General features: G+C 36.0%; 1 protein-coding gene across 2 annotated transcripts in view; it reads right to left on the bottom strand.

The window, feature by feature from the left end:
- The window catches only part of TNFRSF19 (TNF receptor superfamily member 19), a 90,774-nt gene extending 86,890 nt beyond the window's left edge, over positions 1–3,884 (bottom strand). For both annotated transcript variants that reach the window (XM_004774350.3, XM_004774349.3), the window contains exon 1: positions 3,307–3,884. The gene's annotated coding sequence lies outside the window, so the exon portion shown is untranslated. The remainder of the gene's footprint in view (positions 1–3,306) is intronic.
- Positions 3,885–20,673: the final 16,789 nt, after the last annotated feature.

Raw genomic sequence — 20,673 nt, 5'->3', positions numbered from 1 at the left:
TGAGAGTTCCTGACATACAAATATTCAGTAAGCATTAGTGAATTAATTAATTATTAGTGAGTTCATAAATATTAGTGAATGTTACCAAATAATAACTTGTAAAGCTTCAGATGAAACTTTTATGAGGACAATAAGACACGAGGGACAGCTATTTGGTCTCAAGACATCTATGTTCAAAATTTACAGTCCATAAATAAATCAAAATTTATTCTATGTTCAAAATTTATAGTCCATAAATAAATCAAATTTATTCACAAGAAATTCCGCCCCCCACCCCCAGGAAAAGAGAAACAAAAGAAAACAAATCCCAAATCTAAACTAAATGATCAAATTCCTAAGCATGAAAATTTTTTTTACCCCAGGAAAAAAAAGTTAATGGCACTCTTAACATGATCAAATGTAGTATGGAACACCTATCATGTAAGAACCATATTAAATTTGTGAAGTGAAATCTCACAAAAATCGCACTGGGAATCTCCCTCAATGAATAACAACTTTTCATTAACTATTAGACTCCTCTGGGACCCTATTGACATCTTCTAAGAAAATATGTATTCCTTGAAAACACACAAAGATGGCCTAGATAATGCCAAACTTGTATATACATGTATACCCAGGCAGAAACACACAAAGTTCTGTATTTCCATGTTGCATTGATACATTAATTTTTGGTAAAAAATTTTTTTAAATGTTCTGGTACATTATGTGTAACAGTAATTGTGTTCAGACTGCTTAGAGATACAGAACAAAAAGAACAGTTGGAAAATAACCAGACTAATCCAGTTAACTGACATTATCTACTGTGGAAACGAAAAAATATATATATTTTGTATATATATACACTCCTGTAGGAACTGGCCACCTTTATCTTTTGAACTGATATTGTTCCCTGTTCAGCTACACAGCGCATTGGTTTCATTGTTCAGTTTTTAGAAAACAGACTATGTGCGGTGAACAAGAAAGAACATAAGATTAGGACTTGAAAAACCAGCTATGGGGCCTTGATTCAGATAGTCAGGTTAACTCTTCTCTAATCTCAGTTTTCTCATCTGTAAAATGGCTCTAAAAATTCTACCCAGCTTCTTTCATAATGGTAGAGTCAACTCCCTCCGTTCACACATGAGAAAAGTGAGTAGTGAAGCGACTTTCTTAAGGTCACATAGCAACTCTGTGACAGAATCAGGACTAGAAATAAAAGTCTTTTGAAGACTTGGACCTTCTACAGTAACAAAGCTACCATTGAAGCATTAGATAGGAGAGTGCTTTGAAAATTGTGACATAAGGGTTTCCTTCATGGAAGTATTATGGAGTATAGCAACTTAAGTCACAATCAAGATCATCATGAGGCAATTAATTAAGAAATGCTTTTTAAGACTGTACCTGTACATTCAGTAATAGCCATCTTTATTTTAAAATCAAATACAATCTGTTTCATTTCTCAACCAAGACAGAAGTAGTAAAGAATTAACTGAATTAATTCAGACACTGAAGTGGATTTTCAAGGACTTGACTTGCCCAAGCTCGTTTTCTACAAAGCTTAAATTAATCAGATAATTGCTAATTCTCCCTTTTGTTTTGTAATGAGGAGAGTCTGTAGCTGTTAAAATGAACCTGGTAGCAGAATAAACAATCATTTACAATTTTCATAAATCCCAAATCTAAACTAAGTGATCAAATTCCTAAGCATGTTGTTTCTTCAGGCATCTTCTCCCCTCATTACTTTAAGAAACTTAATTTTCTTTATTGAAATGTGAACATTAATACTGCTTTTGTGATTTAAAGAGGATTTTTTAAGCAAACAAATGAAAGAATCAACCTAAACTGATACCTCAGGATATTTTGAACATGCTTTGTTACATTGTCAGTAGAACAAAAATTAAATGCCTCTCCTGGCATGACTAAAAACAACAGTTAAATCTTTTAGATTAAATTCTTACTGACACATTTCTAAAATATAGTCAGTTTAGAACGGTTTTAAATAATCTCCACTTAATAGCTATCAAAGTTTTAAAATTAAGCAAACAGTGCTAATTACCCTCCTTCTAATATCTGGAGGAAAGCTTAGAATGTAATTAAATTAATTGGCTCTGAAAAAATTAATTACATTTGAAATGAGGCTCGTTAGACCTTTCCTTTTTCATCAGAATTTCAAACTAAAGGATAACTAGTCTTATCACTTATAATTTCTTTGTGGTTCAGTTAGCATAAAATAGACCATTGTGATGATAATTATTCTACCCAAATAAACCTAAAATTAGAACATTAAAGTGAACTAATGTGAACACGGAGCTCTTACTTTTCCACTGTATTGAATTCTTGCATCTCAGTGTAAAGATTTCTCTGTATGTGTGTGTGATCATTGAGTCGACAAAATAAAAAAAAGAAAAAGAAAAAGAAAAACCCGAACAGTGAACTTTCAAGTTCCGCACCGTGATATATATTTTGGTTTTGCCAAGTTGAGTATAAACTAAAGTGAAAATGTGACTAAAAACTATATGTAGCATAGTAACTATTGATTACTCAGATAGTTTTCATAAACAGTTGGCAAGTTTTAACTACAACAGCTGTCACTATAAATTTAAAGTAAATGTTAATTTAGGAACACTAACGTCGGGAATGTTCCTGTAAATAAGGCTTGTGCTATTCCCAAAGGTTACAGAAAAATCACTAGCGAATTTTTTTTAACCAAACTTGGCACCACTTACGCTCCCTGTTTTAAAATTCTTCAGTTTTACACATAAAAGGCTTTAATCATACTTGAATGCCTTTTCAGTAATTCCCTTGAGGATGCAAACTGCATAAGGAAATGTATTTGATAGGTTTACATCTTGGAGGTGGGAGAATAAATAAACTAAAGGAACAGTATTGCCAGCGATGCACTATACTCTTTTATGTAAGAAAACAAGGAAAGCATTGGCAGCCTGTAAAGTTCCACTGTCTGTTTACTAAATAAAGTAACCTGTAAATACTTAGAGCAATTATAGCTTGCAGATCTCAGGCTCTGAAGGCGGGTTGTGTGCTAAAGTTAGCACTCAGCTTTCTCCTGCTTGAACAACTCATTTCCAAGTAAAATTTACATGACAGATTGCAAACCCTCTTGTATGAACTATTCAAATGGCTTTGAGAATCATATTTCCTCTGACACATGCATACAACATAATGAATGCAACACTCGAGTAGAAAAATGCCTGCTTTTAATTGATTAAACCCGTCTTTTTCTTAGAACACACAGGAGAAGTGAAGTGAAAGCTCCACACAACATAAAATGCTGTACCTGCAACGTGCTGAACTCTTTCCAGTACTCACCCTTTCCACAGCTTAGTTTCTCCTTGGCAGCGCTTCTACGCCAAATGCTTCCACCGTCCCAAAAATGTATGTCAGCACAAGCCCAGACGAAACTTCAAATCCAGGAAAATAAAATTAACCATGCAGATCAAAGGCAGAGGAGCAGGGAGATGAAATGCCCGTAATCTGATCGGTGATCAGTTGCAGAACATCAAAGGCAGAGCAAAGTTTATATATATGCACGGATATCAAGAAAGTTCGCTTTCGGCAGGTAGTCACCCTCCCGCCTCCTAGTCCACAAATTCTTTTGTTTAACACGGATCACGTTGTTTTCCTCTCTCTCTCTCTTTCTTTTTCCTCTTCCCCTTTGCAACCAGGCAATACCGGTGGCTCTCCCAAGCCTGGGCTGAGTGGCTGGATCTGTAGCTTTTTCGGTTCCCAAGCTGTGTTGTGGATTGTGTGTTGGAAGCTTTGCCTAGTGCCAGCGGGTTCTGCTTTATCCCTTTCATCTCGCTGAACTGCAGATCCCATGACATCATTCAGCGCCGTGGGACTGGTAGGAGAGCTATAATTCAGCCTGTGGGGGAGTACAGCTCCAGAGAAGCCAGAGTCTGCCTGATTTCTAATCACGTCAGGCTATTGTGCCTCACGCAGTCCGGTTTCTGTTATCTGCTTCCCAGTTGGAAAAGACAGCGATTGCTGGAGCGCGATACTATCCCTGATCCATCTGGGTTCCAAATGACAGCATTTAATGGCCTCTTCGTTGATAAGAATCACAATTTTTCACAAAGACTGAGTGTCATATATTCAGAGTAGTTAAATATCACAGTAAGACCATTCCAGAAAACACCCAGGGGCTCTGACACATGGAAAGGGTAAATACTTTGAAAATGTGCCTTTAAGACGTGACACATCTTTAAGGATTTAAAGGAAGCTGTCTTTTCCTTGAAACTTAAATTATTAGAAGTGACTGTCAATTAAAAAGCGGTGTATTCAATTAAGGTAATTATTCGGCGGATAACCAACAATTAATCAGTGCCACCCTTTCACTAAGCCTTTGGACAGGCACTTACTCTGACTCTTGGTCTTCGTCAGGGATTCTGAAAATTAGATTTTAAAACAATGTGTAGTTCGTAGATAGGTATAATTCTGTAACACCTGTTGAACATTTTAAAATTCACGAAAGAAAAGAATTAGGTAGAGGAAGGCACTGTGCTAGCCCCAAAGCTTTATGTCCCTTTAGGACTGTTTCTCACAAATCCATAGTTTGCACTCTTAACTCGTGAAACATCCCCACATTAGTCTAATTTTCCATAATTTAAAATCAAGGCTATTGCACAATATTTAGAATTTTTTCACTTGGTCCTTCACATTGGCAGATTTAATACTATAAGTTTATTTTATTTTTAGTACTTATCGAAATAGAAGATAATCAGAAATTTCACCTTCATTACAATCCAGGATTCAGTGCACTTCTGAATTCCAGACCACTCTTTCATGGAGTGAAAGGGAAATTTTCTATTTCCTAATGGAAATTTGCCAACTTTTGGAAGGACAGTTAAAAAACATATTTGAAAAAATGAGAAAACAGTAGAATTTCATCTTTCCTACATAACTTCCCTCCCTAATTAGTTTTGTCTAAATTTTCCCCAAAGTGTTTGTAATGTGTCCTCTGAATCTCCAACAAATTTTAATAGCAAAATACTGGTTTGAACAGTTAATGAGCTTAATATATATAACGTGTAAATGGTCACGTTTATTTCTCAGCATCTCTTTTATAATTTTTCTACCTCATACATCATTTCTCTAAGAGGCACAGAGCTCAGATAGTGTTTGAAGTGCAGGTGTGATTCTTTATGACTTCAGGAAAGTAGAGCAGGAAAAATCCTCTGGTATCTGGACTTCACATAACGTTTCCAGGGCTCCTTTGAATACAACAAAAATATTTAAAAGTACAAAATATTTCCAAAGAGGCATGTGCCCATTTCTTCCTGGAGGTCATCCAGCCGTGCGACCAGCATGAAATCCATATTCCATCACACAACACTCAAGAACAGGGTCTCCCCATACGCTGACGGTTGACGACACAACTGAATGCTCTGTAAGGTTCTTTGCACCAGCAAGTAATCCTAGCGTCTTAACAGAGTTCAGCACCAATGGAAATAGGTGAGGGACTGAATTAGGATTCTTGCCCTTTCACTGGAAGCTTACAGGAGGCATTTGAAAGCAGGGACTCGCTTGAAAACCAGTCAAGTGATCCTTGATTTATACAAATCTCACCAAGGAAGATGGGGTGTTCAAAATACATCTAGCGATGCAGTATCATCTCCAATGGAAGAGTTTATTCACCAAGTCACTAAAAATTACTATGAATTGGTCCTCTTGTGGCCCCAAACCCTCCCCCCCCACCCCACGTGTGAGATGAAAGGGGAATGAGGTTAGGGCCCCATCTGTCGCCAGGAGCAGAGTGTGGCTAAAGGCCCTCCCTCCTCCAATGAGGAGTGACCTCTTGACCCGGGCTCATTAGTGCTGTGCTTCAGCCCACGGAGCTCCCTTCATTGTGGAGATGTGACCTGGACCATTGTTATTCCCCAAGGGCACCGTGAAGGGGAGCTACTGCAAAGCTTTTTTCTTTCCCTCCAAGAAACTTAGATCAGTGAAATGAAATCGGATGCCCTGGTGATGAGAAATATGTCACTACACTCTCCTTAATTATCTGTTTCAATAACACCAGGTTACAACATCTTATCATGACCCCTGGTGCCACATCACTTATCAATGGCTTCTTTTACTCTCTCCTCCAAATGGCGTGTCAGCCCCCGCGCTGTGTCAAAGGCGCCGGGACAGCAAGCTGATCCCCAGTGAGGAGCTTGATGCTGGATCTCACTGTACTGAAAACTGAGGAAGCTTCCATTTGTCCTATCAAAAAGGGCATGTCTCCCCGAGATTCTTAAGGGGGCGCCTCACGTATCCCTCTATTAACGCTGAGTGCTAGCTTCTTTCCAACGGCTGAAACATGCTTTCTCTGTTTCGCTACCTTGAGGGATGAATCGCATCCATCCCTACAATCCTGACCTACGGGTTCAGGTAATACAACCACCCCCCCCCCCCCCCCGCTTTTCTAAGTTCTTGGAGTTACCTGGAGATCTTTTATTTTTTTAATTTTTGTTATTTTTAAAATTTCTCTTCAGTGTTCCAGAATTCATTGTTTATGCACCGCACCCTGTGCTCCATGCAATCCGTGCCCTCCACAATACCCACCACCAGGCTCCCCCAACCTCCCACCCCCCGCCCCTCCTAAACCCTCAGATTGTTTCTCAGAGTCCACAGTCTCTCAGGGTTCATCTCCCCCTCCAATCTCCCCCAACCCACTTCTTTTCTAATGCCCTCTTTTCTCCACTTTTTGTTTAGATGCATCCTGGCTTCTATCAGCTAACATAGCTGTATGTACATAAACCGGGAGGAGCCACCGTAAAACTTGTTCCATTGACATACTTCGCGTGCCTGTGTGAAGTAGCTCGATGCTACGGGAAGAGCATGCGCACTGGAGCCAGAAGCGCCTGGGTTTAATCTTTTTATCTGTAACTTAATAACAGCTTGAACAATTTGGGCAAGAGACAAAGCTTCATTTTCCTGTACTGCAAGAAGATGACAGCATCTATAGTCTCGGTGTTGTTGAGACAAGCTTATGCAAAGCAGATCAAGCAGTCCCATGGGAGTACGTATCCAGAGGAAATGAGATCAAAGAATGAGCAGCTTCGTGTACCCATGTTCATGGCCGCATTATTCACTACAGGCAAGACAGGGAAATAAGCTAAATGTCTCTCCACAGATAAGTGGATAAAGAAAATGTGGTGTGTATATATATAAAATACTCCATTGTGTGGCATATATATCCAGATATATATGTGTATATATATATATCTATCTCCACACAATGGAGATTTATTCAGCCTAAAAAAAGAAGGAAATGCTGACATTTTTGACAGTGTATAGGAAGCTGGAGGATATACAATAAGTGAAGCAAGCCATACACAGAAGGATAATATTGCATGATTTGACTTATACATGGAATCTTAAAAAACAAATCACACACACAAACTAAAAAAAGAAAACCAAAACAAAAAGCCCCATCCAACTCATAGTAACAGAGAATAGAATGGTGTTTACCAGAGCCTAGGGTATGGGGAAAAGGGACAACTGAAACAAAGAATAGTGGTTACCAGGGGCTTGGGGGAGAGGGTCATTGGAAGTTATTGTTTAACAGGGACAAATATTCAGTATTGCAAGATGAAAAGAGATCTGGAGATGGATAGTGGTGGGTGCACAAAAATATAGATGTCTTCAGTACCACTGAAGTGTACACTTAAAAATGGTTAAGGTAGTAAATTTAATGTTATGTGTATTCTACCAAAATTTTTAAGATGGAGAAGAATTGAAAATCAAGCAGAAAAGACTCAACAGGAAAGCCAAGTTTCATTTCTTTCTCCATAAGAATTAAAGAGCAATAGTGAAACACCAACACTTAACTTGGGAAATCAAACTCAAATTTGAGTTGGGCTCAATATTCCAAAGGAGCAGGGCAAAATATCGCATGGGTCCTTGGACCACTTAATCTGAATTTGAGGTAACACAGATGTCCTCAAGTCTTCAGAAGCCAAGGACCATGCTTATATTATCTGATTACCCTCTCCATTACATTAAAAAGAAATGTTTCAAGCCATAATGGGTTGAATTACAGCCCCAAAATTCATATGTTGGAATCCTAACCCCCAGTACCTCAGAATGTGACCTCCCTTAGAGGTAGGGTCTTTATAGAAGTAATCACCTTAAAATGAGGTCATTAGGGTGGACTGTAATCCTATATGACTGGTTTCTTCATAAAAGGCTGAAATTTAGTCACAGAGACACACAGATGGAAGATGACGTGAATAGACCCAGAGAGAAAAATGACCATCTACAAGCCAAGGAGAGAGGCCTGGGACAGATTCTCCCTGGCAGTCTTCAGTTGGCACCAACCCTGCCAACATCTTAATTTCAAACTTCTTGCCTCCAGACTATAAGAGTCAATTTCCGTTGTTTAAGCTCCCCTGTCTATAATAGGTACTTTGTTACCATAGCCCTAGGAAACTAATACAGAGCCCACCCAAAATTTCAAAAGGCTTATATTCTCATCAGAAAGCCTCCAACCCACTTCCTAAAAATCTCTCTCAGCTCCTGTGGATACCTCCTGCTCTGGCTGGATCACTTCCTCTCCTGTGGGAAAAAAGTTTCTTTCTTCTCCAAAATGTCAGTTCATGGGTACTATTAAGTGAAGCAAAACACTGTTGAAAGTAATTAAAGAGGAATTAAAGCATACATTTCAGCTATTAGATATAAAGCTGTTATGAACATCTGTACAAGTCTTTGAGTGGGTATATATTTTTAGTTCTCTGAGGTAAATACCTAGTAGTAGAAATTCTGGGTTATATGGCATATATTTAACATTACAAGAAACTGCCAAATTGTTTCCCCAAATAGTTACATCATTTTATGTTCCCATCAGCGATGTATGAGATTCCCATTTGCTCTATATCCTTGACTACACTTGTTATTGTTAATCTTTAGAATTTTAGCTATTCAAATGGAGTCTGGGGGTGCCTCATGATGGTGTTAATTTGCAATTTGTTGATGCCAGTGCTTAACTTTATATGTGTGTGTGTGTGTGTGTGTGTGTGTGTACATATATATATATACATATACACTTCATTTTATGGAATAGTTTTAGACTGACAGAAAAATTAAATAGTTCTTACAGAGATGTTCCATTTAACCCTTACGCTTCTTAACAGCTTCCCCTATTATTCGCATCTTGCCTCAGAGTGATATATTTGTAATTAATGAAACAATGTTGATCCATTATCATTAACCAAAGTCCTCAGTTTACACTAAACACATTGTTTGTGTTGTGCCATTCTATAGATTTTAATGAATTCATAATATCATGTATATATCAGTACAGTATCATACAGCATAGTTTCACTGCCCTAAAAATCCTCAGTCTTGGGGCGCCTGGGTGGCTCAGTGGGTTAAAGCCTCTGCCTTTGGTCTAGGTCGTGATCCCAGAGTCCTGGGATCGCGTCCCACATCTGGTTCTCTGCTCAGCAGGGAGCCTGCTTCCTTTCCTCTCTCTCTCTGCCTGCCTCTCTGCCTACTTGTGGTCTCTGTCTGTCAAATAAATAAATAAAATCTTTAAAAAAAAAAAAATCCTCAGTCCTCCACCTAATCACCTTGCCCTGTCCTGAATTCCTGGCAATCACTAAATTCCTGGCAATCACAATACCACTATGTCTCCATAGTTTTTCCTTTTGCAGACAGTCATATAATAGAAATCATACTATATGATTTCTATTATATGATTGGCTTCTTCTCTCAGATTGGCTTCTTTCACTTGGTAATATGCATTCTTGTCTTTTCCTAACTTAATAGCTCATTTCTTGTTATTGCTGAATAATATTCTATTTTATGGATGTGCCACAGTTTCTTTATCTATTTCCATAGAGAAGAGTACCTTCCAAGGATCTTCCAAGGTCTGGCAATTGTGAAAAATGTTGCTAAACATCTTTGTGTAGGTATTCGTGTGGATATAAGTTTTCAACTCACTTGAATATAGAAGTGCCAAAGAGTGTGGCTGCTGGATCACATGGTGAGACAATGGTTAGATTTTTTAAAGAAATTTCCTGTCTTCCTGAAACAACATGTGTTGGAGAGGATGTGGAGAAAGGGGAACCCTCTTTCACGATTGGTGGGAATGCCAGTTGGTGCAGCCACTTTGGAAAACAGTGTGGAGATTCCTTAAGAAATTAAAAATAGAGCTTCCCTAGACCCTGAAATTGCACTACTGGGTATTTACCCAGTAAGATACAGATGTAGTGAAAAGAAGGGCCATCTGTACCCCAATGTTTATAGCAGCAATGGCCACAGTCCCCAAACTGTGGAAAGAACCAAGATGCCCTTCAACAGACAAATGGATAAGGAAGATGTGGTCCATATACACTATGGAGTATTATGCCTCCATCAGAAAAGATGAATACCCAACTTTTGTAGCAACATGGACGGGACTGGAAGAGACTGAATGAAATAAGTCAAGCAGAGAGAGTCAATTATCATATGGTTTCACTTATTTGTGGAGCATAACAAATAACATGGAGGACAAGGGGAGATGGAGAGGAGAAGGGAGTTGAGGGAAATCAGAAGTGGAGGTGAACCATGAGAGACTATGGACTCTGAAAAACAATCTGAGGGTTTTGAAGGGGCGGGGGGTGGGAGGTTGGGGGAACCAGGTGGTGGGTATTAGAGAGGGCACGGATTGCATGGAGCACTGGGTGTGGCACAAAAACAATGAAAAGAAATAAAAAATTACACTGAAAAGAAATAAAAAATTAAAAAAAAAAGAAATTGTCTTCCAAAGTTACTGCATCATTTTACATTCTTACTGACAATGAGTAAGAGTCTCAGTTGCTATGCATCCTTGTCAAGGCATTGTCAGAGTTTTTTTGTTGTTGTTGTTTTATTTTGTTTTGGATTTTAGCCATTATGTATAACAGTATCTCATTGTTCTAATTTGCAATCACCCAATGACATATGACATTGAACATCTTTTCATATGTTTACTTCTTATTTGTATATCTTCTCTGGTGAGGTGCCTATTCACATCTTTTGCAAATTTTAAATTGGGGAGTAAGTTTTCTTATTGTTGACTTTTAAACGTTCTCTGTGTATTCTGAGTACAAGTCCCGTATCGGATATGTGCTCTGTGAATGCTGTCTCCTAGTCCGTGGCTTACCTTTGTATTCTATTAACAATATTTTTACAGAGCAGATATTTTTAGTTTTAATAAAGTTCACCTTATCAATTTTTTCTTTAATGATAATTATGCTTTTAGTATTGTATTTAAAACTCATCACCAAACCCAAGGTCTCTTCTTATCTTGCCTTCTGGAAGTTTTATAGATTTGTGTTTTACATTTAGGTCTGTGACCCATTTTGAGTTCATTTTTATAAAAGGTGTAAAGATTCATGGTTTTGCACAGGACTGTTCAGTTGTTCTAGCAGCATTCACTGAATTATCTTTGTTCCTTTGTCAAAGATCAGTTGACTACATACGTGTAGGTTTATTTCTGGGCTCTTTTGTCTGTTTCATTGATGAAATTTATCTCGTCTTATACTAATACCACATTGTCTTGATTATTATAGCTTTGTAGGATATATTGAAGTCAGATAAAACCAGTTCTCTGACATTTTTCTTCAGCATTGTGTTGGCAATTCTCAGTCTTTTGATTTTCCATATAAACTTTAGAATTGGTTTGCTGATAGTCACAGAATAACTTGGTGGAATTTTACTTGAGGTCGTATTGAATCTATAGATCACAGTGGGAAAAACTGACATCTTAGCAATAGTGAGTCTTCCTATTTGAGAACATGAACAGCTCTCCACTTGTTTAGATCTTCTTTGATTTCTTTTGTCAGAATTTTGTAGGTTTCCTCATATAGATCTTGTATATTTTAAGATTTATACCTAAGATTTATACCTAAGTCTTGTATATTTTAAGATTTATAGCTAAGTCTTGTATGTTTTAAGATTTATACCTAAGTTCATTGTCAGTAAGAATGTAAATGTAAGCAACCTTGCTGTTATCACTTATTAGTTTTAGAATTTTTTTGGTCAGCTCCTTGGGGATCTGTGAGCAAAGAAAATTTAATTTCTTCTCAATCTGTTTATTATTTGTAAAAGTATATCACACATACCAGGGCAACCATTAAGAACAAATCTAAATCCGTTCTTATATAATACTATAATGTTTCACGGGTAGTATAATGTATCTTATAACTGAGCAGTCCCAATTACTCTTTCTCATCTCTTATAACATTGTTGTCATTTATTTCATTTATCCATAAGCCACAATCACCCAACACATTGTTGCTATTATTGCTCAGAACAGTTATTTATTAGCTCAACAAAAAGTAGGAAAATAAAAAATTTTATTATATGTTCATTTACTCACTCTTCCTTTCTGTAGGTCTAAGTTTTTATATAATTTTCCTTTTCTGTGAAGAGCTTCTTTTAACATTTCTTTCAAGACAACAAATTCCTTGTGTTTTCATTTGTCTGAAAGAGTTTATTTCTTCTTCAGAAATGGATTTCTTATATCCTTTTGAAGGATAATTTTGCCAGGTACAGAATTCTAGGTTGGTAAGGATTTTTTTTTTCTTTCCACTCTTTAAATATTTCACTCCACTCTCTTTATGTTTTTGTGGTTTCTTAGGAGAATTCTGATATAACTTATCTTTACTTTTAAATAGACAAAGTGTTTTTATTATGTATGTGTGTATGTATGTATATATTTATTTATTTACCTTCAGATTTCTTTTGAGATTTTTTATTTTTGCCTTTGCTTTTCTATAGTTTAAATATGATGTGCCTCCCTGTAGAATTTTGAATGTTTACCCTGGCCACTGTTCTCTAAGTTTCCTAGGTTTATAGTTTGGTGTTTGTCATTAATTTTGAAAAATTCTCAGCTATTATTATTTTAAATATTTCTTGTATTCCTTCTCTCTTTCTTCTTCTGCTAGCATTCCCATTACTTGCATGTTGCTCCATTAGTAATTGCTCCACAGATTTTTTAAAAATTATTTTTTCTTCTATGTATTTTAGCTTGGGAAGTTTCTATTGACATTTTTTCCAAACTCACTGATTTTTTTACCTCACTGTGTCTAGTCTATCAGAGGGACCATCAAAGGCATTCTTCACTTCTGTTAGAGTATTTTTACTTTCTAGCATTTCTCTTTTATTCTTTCTTAGAATTTGTATTTCTTGGCTTACATTACCCATCTGTTCTTGCATGTAGTCTACTTTTTTTTTTAATTCAAGCCTTTATTATGTTAATTGTAGTTGCTTTAAATACTCTGTGTGATAATTCTTAAATTTATATCACATATGAATCAGTTAAGTCTCTGGTAAAGTAGTTTCCTCTGCAGGGCAGGCTTTTATTGTGGAGAATGTTCTGGGCATATTTGTAAATGGTTACTTTCCCCTACTCTCTGACTAACACACAAGGGTTTTTTCTCTGATCATCACTGTAAGAACATGATGAACTTCCTGGAGGTAATATTTAAGAAAGTATGTTGGTTCCATGAAGATTGGGCCCCCCAGAATTTCTTACAAGTCTACACTCAGTCTCCAAGAACACATCAAAATTACTATTTAAGTGTTCCTGATAGTAATTGGCTCCTGCATCTTCTGCTTCTGGTAAGCGGATCTCTGTTTAATTCTTGAGATCTCCTCATCTATCCAGATTTTGGGGTGGCAGTTTGCCCTGTGACCTCAGTTCCCTGATGGATCTAGAAGTCATTGGTTTTCAGTTTTTTCTTGTTTTCATGACTTCTAACCTCTTCACATGTAGGAGCTAAAATCAGAAGTGACTTGAATTCTATTGTGTTTAATAGTAATCATTATTATCTAAATATTCTGGATGCCTGGCTGATTCAGTTGGTAGAGCATGTGACTCTTAATTTTGGAGTCATGAGTTCAAGCCCCACAATAGGTACAAAGCTTACTTTGAAAAAAAAAAAAAAGTCCAGAATTTTGGTTTTGAGTTTTTTCTTTGAACCATCTGTGGTTTAAAAAAGAATTTCATCATTTCCAAGTAGTTAATACTTATTTTGATTCTCTTTATATTGGAAATGTATGCTTAGATACTATGAATTATGTTGTTTCCATTTTTGTTAGTTTCTCATCTAATTAAAGAGGTGCATTCTCTGTTATCAGAGCATGAAATTAATTGTGCTGATACTAGTACCTAATTCTCAAAGTCTTACATCTGTTTACCTGGTGCTATAGCACTGGTAGTTTTAATTCTTAAATGTCCCTCATATAAAATTGGAAATTATAAATGTTTATCCATAACTAAAAGACAATAGAACAGCTAGTGATTTAATAATCTGTCAAATTCAAGATGCTCCAAGGTAGTGGTTCATCAACAGTGAATCCCCACAATGGTTCTGATTCTGATAAAACAACAACAAATTAATTCAGCAGATACATATAGACACATGGGCCATCAGTGATCAAAATGGTTCTTTACTCACAATGAACCCTTGCTCCCTTCTGTTCTTCAATTTAAGAGATTAAGTATTTAAGAGATTACAATACCATTCTTATCTGCCCTACTACCCTCCAAATACTTCTCTGAGGTCAGGCTAGCTTTCAGATCAGCTATCAAACTTGTATTTTACAATTAAAATCACAATTTCATTTTCTGCCTATTTAGAATTCATGCTGATTAGTACACCGGACTATGAGTCTTGGTTCCCAGGAGCTCAACAATACTAACAAAGAATGCAAATGGAATGGTGAGAAAATGGCAAAAGACATACTAAGAAATTTCTTGGGAATGATAACACAGAAGAGAGAAGGACTAGGGAAATATTTCAGCTTCATCAGAAAGTACAATGTTAGATAAACATAGTTTCTTCTTAAGGTGTACTTTAAGAAATGCTGATCTAAAGTCAAAATATTTAATGATGCAACCATTTGTGAAATTGTGAGAGCTTCTACCACACAATTGAGGGCATAAAAAACACAGAACAGTTATAATTCTTGATAAAATCAGAAAAAGACAAAATCTGGGTGCAAAAAGTAGAATTGAGTTGTCCTGCTAAATAGAATTGCAAAGAAGAGTGGTAGAGTGATGGTGACTCATTTACTTTCAGACACTAGAAATATGTTAAGAGCCTATTTGGGAACATAGTTTATACTACATTTGTGAAACACAATTTCTATGTCCAGATTAGTTTTTTTTAATATGTTCAATTTAATTGTGTGAGAAATCTTATTTAGCTTAGCATACCCAGTTTAATATAAAATTACCTTAGAAAAACGTTTTATTTGAGGATAATTTTAGATTTACTGAATTATAAAAGTTGTACAGAGAATTCCCATTTATCCCAAAGCCAACTTCTTCAACTCAAAATTAGAATATTGATCTTGATACAATGCTATAAACTAAAACCAGAATTTATTCAGGATATTCGCTTCACCGCATACAGGTTTCTGATCAATGTATAGTTATGTATCCACCACCTCAGCTCCATACAGAGTAGTTTTATCACCTCCAAAATAGCCTTGTATGGTTCCTTTATATTCAACACTTGCCCTGTATTCACTGATCCCTAAAACCACTAATCTTTTCCTCTCACTGTTTTTTTTTTTTTTTTTTTGACCTTTGTACAGTATCACATAAAAGGAATTACACAATATGCTATCTTTGGAGTCTGGTCTGTTTCACCTAGCAAAATGCATTTAAAATGTATTTATGTTGTGGTGTGGATCAACAGTTGTTCTTTTTTATTACTGAATAGTGTTCTACTGAACGGATATATTGCAGTTTGATTACCCACTCACGAGTTGAAGGACATCTAGGTTATTTCAAATTTTGGTAATTGTGAATGAAGCTGCTAACTATAAACATGTACAAAGTCTTGTTTGAACAAAAATTTGCATTTCTCTTGAGTATGTACTTAGGTGTGGGATTTCAGTGTCACATGACAGATATGCTTAATTTTACAAGAAATTTCCAAGCAGTTGTCTGAAGTGGTTGTACCAGTTTGTATTACTTCCAATAATATGTTAGAGTTCCAGTCTAGTTAGTTAGTTCTAGTTAGTTCTAGTTCTAGTTCCACTGTCTCACTTGAATTTGAGATTGCCATTTACACATTTTTAGCTATTCTAATAGGTATGTAATGGTATCTTGTGGTTTTAACTTGGAATTCCTTAATGATTAATGATGCTAAGAATCTTTTCATATGTATATTTGCTACATACATATATATGTATATATACATATATATATGTATACACACACACATATCTATGTATTTGGTGAAGTGCCGTTCAGATCTTTTGCCTGTTTTAAAATTGTTTTATTTTTAATTTTCTTTTTTTAATGTTATACATATTTTTGGCAGACTATGCATTATATTTTATTTTATTATTTATTTTTCTGTTGAAGTATAGCTGACACAATACTACGTTAGTTTTAGGTGTACACCATAGTGATTCAACAAGTCTATGTTTTGTGCTAGGCCCAGCACAAGTGTAGCTCTCATCTGTCACCGTATGACAGTGTTACAATACTAGTGATTATATTCCTGTGTTGTACCTTTCCTCCTCATGACTTATTCTTTACATACCATCTTTTGTTTTCTTACTGTTGAGTTTTTATAGTTCTTGGTCAGAAATACGATTTGAAAATATTTCCACCCAGTCTGTGGCTTATTGTTTTATTCTTTATCAGTGTCTCTTCCAGAGGAAACATTTTAAATTTAATAAAGACCAATGCAATAATTTTTTAAAATTTAAAAAAAATTTTTTTAAATGAGGTCTTATTTTAAAATTCTTTCACCAATCTAAGGCCAGATTTTCTTTTTTTTTTCCTAGTATTTTTTATAGTTCTACACTTTACATTTTAATCTGTGACCAGTTTGGAATTAAATATTGTGTAAGGTATAAAAGGTATAGATTAAGGTTTATTTATTTATGTTTAATGTGATTTCTCTCTGTCAAATAAATAAATAAAATCTTTAAAAAAAAAAATACTTATTTACTTATTTGTGACCATCCAGTTATTTCAGTACAATATGTTGAAGATTGTCTTTTCTCTATTGAATTGCCTTCATAACTTTGTAAAAATCAAAACAAAACAAACAAAACAAAAACCCCACAACAAATAATTGACTGCATTTTGTGTGAATCTATTTCTGGCCTCTATTCTCTTCTATTGACCCAGGACTCTACTGTTTTGCCAATAGCTCACTGTATTTATTACTGTGGCTTTATAATAAGTCTTGAAATCATGTAGTGTAAACCCTCCAACTTTTTTTCTTTCCAGAATTGTTTTGACTATCCTAGTTCTTTTGACTTGTCATATAAATTTTAGAATAAGCTTATTGAAATCTATTTTAGAAAACTCTTTGGGATTTTAACTGATATTTTGTTGAATGTGTGGGTCTTATTTGAGAGAACTGACTTTGTAGGAATTAAACTTGCCAATCCATGATGTGATCTCTCTTTCTCTTTCAGCTTTCTTTGATCAGTGTTTATATCTATTGTTATAAATATTCTTCACATATTTTGCTAAACTTATACCTAGGTATTTAATTTTTTGGTGTTGTTGTAAATTATGTTGTTTCTTTACTCTGAATTTCAATTTTTCATTACTAATCTAGAGAGATACAATTGATTTTTACATATGGGCCTTTTATCCCATCATCATGCTAGATGAACTTACTGGTTCTAGAATTTTAAAAAGATTTTTGGGATGTTCTACACAAATAATGGTATCTGCAAATTGAGATTGTTCTGTTATTTCTCCAGTCTTATGCCTTCTGTTTCTTTTTCTTGCCTTTTTGCACTAACTAGGACTTCATTAGGATGTTGAATCTAAGTTAAATAGAGAAGTCATCCTTGCCTTTGTCCTGATCTCAAAGAAAAAGCATACAGTTTTCACCACTAGGTATAATGGTAGCTATAGGGGTGTTTTTATAGATGATCTTCATCAAATTGAGGAAAGCCCTCTCTAATCCTAATTTTCTGAGAGTTTTTATCGTAAATGGATGGTAATTTGTAGGATTTCTGACATGATTATATGGTTTTCTTCAGTTTGTTTATATAATGAATTACACTGATTTTTGAATGTTGGGTTAGTCTTGCATTCTTGGGATTTTGTTGTGATATATGAACTTTTAAAAATATTGCTGTATTTGATTTCTTCTTTTTTTTTTTGTACAAATGTTCATGATAGTGATCCCTAGTTTTCTTTTCTTGTAATGTCTTTGTTTGGTTTGGGTATAGGGTAATGCTGGCTTCATAAAATGAGTGGGGAATGAGTTATTTCATCTCCTCTTTTCTAGGAGAGTCTGTGTAAAACTGGTATTATTTCTTCCCTAGATATAAAACTACCTTTCTTTCTTTTTTTTTTTTTAAAGATTTTATTTATTTATTTGACAGAGAGAGATCACAAGTACACAGAGAGGCAGGCAGAGAGAGAGAGAGAGGGAAGCAGTTTCCCTGCTGAGCAGAGAGCCCAATGCAGGACTCGATCCCAGGACCCTGAGCTCTTGACCTGAGCTAAAGGCAGTGGCTTAACCCACTGAGTCACCCAGGTGCCCAAAACTACCTTTCTATAAAGCATATGCTATGGCACTGTTGCTATTCATAATTTGTAGAAAATGACTACATTATGGAACTTTCCTGACATTATTCAAGTCAAAACCTATGGATTGCATGAATCTCAGAGTTGAGGGTTTTTTTGTTTTCTGTTTTTAATTTTTTTAAAGATTATTTATTTATTTATTTGACAGAGCCTATGCAAGTAGGCAGAGAGGCAGGCAGAGAGAGCAGGGAAGCAGGCTCCCCCACTGAGCAGAGAGCCTGATGTGGGGTTCAATTCCTTCCCTGAGATCACGACCTGAGCCAAAGGCAGAGGCTTAACCCACTGAGGCACCCAGGCTTCCCAGAGTTTGGGGTTTTATCTTCTAGTTTCATAGATCATTAAAAGTAGGTAAGATATACATATGTTGTTGGAAGTAAAAGTAAAGAGTTTGGAAAAGGAAACTGTTCTTGTCATATTTCTACATTTTAATGTCCTAGTTAGAACCATACAACTTAAGTGAATGGTCTCTTGCATGAGGCTGTCTTTTTTTTTTTTTTAATTTTTAAAAAAATTTTATTCTATTTGATTTTTTTTCATTTTTTATTTATTTTTTATAAACATTTAATATATTTTTATCCCCAGGGGTATAGGTCTTTGAATCACCAGGTTTACGCACTTAACTTGAAGTCCAGTATTTCAATAGAAATTTCTGAGGGTGCCTAAGTCACTTTAAGCTTCAGATCCCTTCTCTCTAAAATGAAAAAAAAAAAGAGTACCTACTCCTAGTTCTTGTCAACATTAAAACACTACCAGCCTGTACTAAGTATGGAACACATGTTAGCTCTCAACTGTTTAAAGTGTTGCTTAGAAAAAAAAAGATATGTTATTTCTGACTGTAACAAGTGAGAAAAAGTTGTTTCTGTTTGGAAGAGAAAGACATTCTGTATTCCTCTTTTTAAAAGCATTTCTTATTTTGAAACCAAGATATTTTGCATTTTGGCAAGCAACATGTTTTATTGTATCTGAAAGGGGACAACTTTGATTTTTAGAAATTGTTACTGTGACATCTCAGTATTATCAAACCACAAAGTTTAGTGTATTATGAAAGTTTTAAAAGGGGATACCTCATTCCTGTTCATGTTAAAATTCAAGGTTAAGGATGCACCATTCTTTAGATGAACATATAAGATTATAAATAAGATTCTCTCAAAACAATAAATGAAGTGTGTATAAACTTCAGTGATGGGTAGAAGCTTCACATACAGGTACAGTAACACAGTGAGTGAGTCTTCCACTATCCCAGGGACAGAGTGCCCCAAACAGAGAAGGATATTTGGTCCTTCATAAATGCACAAGCAAAGGGTATGGTGGAGAGCGGGTGTCCGTGGAGACAGGGAGGAATAACTGGGAACACAATAGAGGTGGTCTGTGTATATCAGAGGTTGGGGAGGGAAAGCTTTTTGTGATTCTGCTCTCCTGGTGTGGTGTGGGGTTCCAGAAATCTCTGGGAAGGAACAAGACTTCTTGTACTCAGATTAAGGGTGTGGTCTTGTGGGACTGTACCTGACATCGGTGAATAGTGAGGACCTCCACCAGTAAAAGGTAGACGTATCCAACTGGTAAAAAGTAATGAGAGTGACCAGAAGTAAAGGACTCTGGGCCAGCATGCCCATGGGACCTGGCATGAGAGGCTTTATAATTAGAGGCAACAAAGTGTCCAGCCCTCTGTCTAATGTCTTGATGATGACATGACAGCTCGTTTGGGGTCTCTGAGAGGTTGGGAATGTGGTGGAATTCTGTTTCCATGTGCATTCTGCAGAGTAGATAACAACACCTCCTGGTTTACTATCTCTATCCTGTCTCGTACTCTGCTTGATTCACACTAAATCCCCAAGTTCAAAGGTCAGGAGACTAGGGTCAGAAGAGCGATGTTACTTTCTAAGGTCCTATACCTAAAATCAACCTCAAGAGTATATGATTCTAAAGCCGTGCTCTTTTACAAGATCACACTATTGCCCTATTGTTTTCTGCTAGTTAAATTATCTTTCTAAAGTGCCTTTTCGTTTCGTTTTGTTTTGTTTCACAAGTAGGGAGCCCTGCTGACTTAAGTCTGTAAATTAATCTAGGTTTCTTGGGCCACAGGGATCCCCAGTAGGAGGCGGCTTATGTGTCCATCTCTGGAAAATGTTAATTTTAAG

This window comes from Mustela putorius, unplaced genomic scaffold, assembly GCF_011764305.1.
Source record: "Mustela putorius furo isolate JIRA1106 unplaced genomic scaffold, ASM1176430v1.1 tig00004035_pilon_pilon_pilon, whole genome shotgun sequence".
Lineage (NCBI taxonomy): Eukaryota > Metazoa > Chordata > Mammalia > Carnivora > Mustelidae > Mustela > Mustela putorius.
Note: the sequence above shows the minus strand (reverse complement) of the source record. Positions and strands in the feature narration are given on the sequence as shown.